Source organism: Colobus angolensis, unplaced genomic scaffold (assembly GCF_000951035.1).
Source record: "Colobus angolensis palliatus isolate OR3802 unplaced genomic scaffold, Cang.pa_1.0 Scaffold368, whole genome shotgun sequence".
NCBI lineage: Eukaryota > Metazoa > Chordata > Mammalia > Primates > Cercopithecidae > Colobus > Colobus angolensis.
This window is the reverse complement of record NW_012117021.1, coordinates 606,936-609,081: the sequence shown is the minus strand read 5'-3', so window position 1 is coordinate 609,081 and position 2,146 is coordinate 606,936.

Sequence of the window (2,146 nt, the reverse complement as noted above, 5' to 3'; positions counted from 1 at the left end):
TTTTTGAGACGGTTTCTCACTCTGTTGCTCAGGCTGGAGTACAGTGGTGAGACCTTGGCTCACTGCAACCTCCACCTCCCAGATTCAAGCAATTCTCCTGCCTCAGCCTCCCAAGTAGCTGGGATCACAGGCATCTGCCACCACGCCAGGCTAATTTTGTATTTTTAGTAGAGACGGGATTTCACCATATTGGCCATGTTGGTTTTGAACTCCTGACCTCAGGTGATTCACCCGCCTCAGCCTCCCAAAGTGTTGGGATTACAGGCGTGAGCCACCGTGCCTGGCCTATTTTCACTTTCTTAATAGTGTCTTTGGAAGTGCAAATGTTTTGAACTTTGAAGAAGTCTAATTTATCAATTTTATTGTGTTCTATCTATCTATAGATCTATACATACAGACACTTCCTGATTTGCAACGGTTCAACCTAACAATTTTTTGACTTTACCATGATATGAAAGACATATACATGCAGGAGAAATCATACCAAATAACCATAAAACCATTCTGTTGGCCGGGTGTGGTGGCTCGTACCTGTAATCCCAGCACTTTGGGAGGCTGGAAGCGGGTAGATCACCTGAGGTCAGGAATTCAAGACCAGCCTGACCAACATGGAGAAACCCCATCTCTATCAAAAATACAAAATAAGCTGGGCGTGGTAGTGCATGCCTGTAATCCTAGCTACTCAGGAGGCTGAGGCGGGATAATCACTTGAACCCATGAGGCAGAGGTTGGGAGGTTGCAATGAACTGAGATTATGCCACTGCACTCCAGCCTGGGCAACAGAGTGAGACTCCATCTCAAAAAACAAACAAACAAACATTCTGTTTTTCACTTTCAGTACAATATTCTATAAATTACGCGAGATATTCACCACTTTATTATAAGATAAGCTATGTGTTAGATGATGTGGCCCAACTGTAGACTAATGTATGTGTTCTGAGCACGCATAAAGTAGGCTAGGCTAAGCTATGGTGCTTCATAGGTTGTGCACTAAATGTATTTTTAACCTGATATTTTCAGCCTACGATGAGGAGCATCTGCATATAATTTTGTGTGTGTGCATATATTTTTAAAGCCTAGCTGACAGGATTTGCTAATGAATTAGATTTCGGGTAGAGAAGAAATAAGAATGATTCCAGTGGTTTTGGTCAAGCAAGTGTTTAAGATGGGGGAAGGCTACAGAAGCAGGAAGTTGGGGATGGAGGATCAGGAGCTCTGTTGTGGATGCAGAGTTTGATCTTGTCTGTTAGAAATCCATGCAGAGATGCTGAGAGGCAGGTGGAATGTGGAGTTCAGAGTCATTTGATAGATTAGGTGGATGAGTGAGGTTGCAGAAGACCAACAGGGGCGAGAGGGTGGACTGAAGGGAGAGAATCGAGGCCTGCCCAGGGCGTCTGCACTTAGAGGTTGGACAATGAGGTAAATCCAGGAGGAAGACAAGAAGGATTGGCCAGTGAGGTGCAGTTAATCTTCCTGAACGTCAGTTTCCTTGTAATAACTAGGCAGTAGTCATTAATAGTACTTCCCTCATAGCATGATGGTGAGGTTCCTGGAATGTACATTAAAAGTGCTTAGAGCAGTGCCTTGCACGTAGCAGCTGCTCAGCAAGTGTTAGCTAAAAATGGGAATCTTCTCTATAAATCTTCTAAAGAATTGTGAAACCTTGCCTGCTGGCCTTAGCTATATCAGGTGAGAGCATCTACAGAGGGACTTGGAGCCCACCTCAGCCAGGTGGCCTGCACTGTAGGATGCCAGCTGCTCAGGGGGAAGACTGCTGCCCACAGCCTGGCACCATCAGGCTGGCCGAGGCACATCACCAAGCCAGCAGGTTTGTGCAACAGACTTGGCTTCCAAAAGGGAGGCCCAGAAGGACCAGACACCCTCAGGGATAGTGCCTGGTTGAAGACTGTGATTAAGGAGGTGAGAGTTTCGAGTCTGGTAATTTTGCTATTAAACAGAAATGTGACTTCATTTATACTCCTGAGCCTCAAAGCCTGGACTTAAAGATTAATCCCCAGTGGGTGAGGATGGGGACCAGGACTGACTACGTACTTTGCAGAGCCCACTGAAAATGGAAATGTGGATCTCTCGGTCATGTGTCATGAGGGATGTCAAGGCAGTTATGGCAGAGCATTAAACCAAGTGT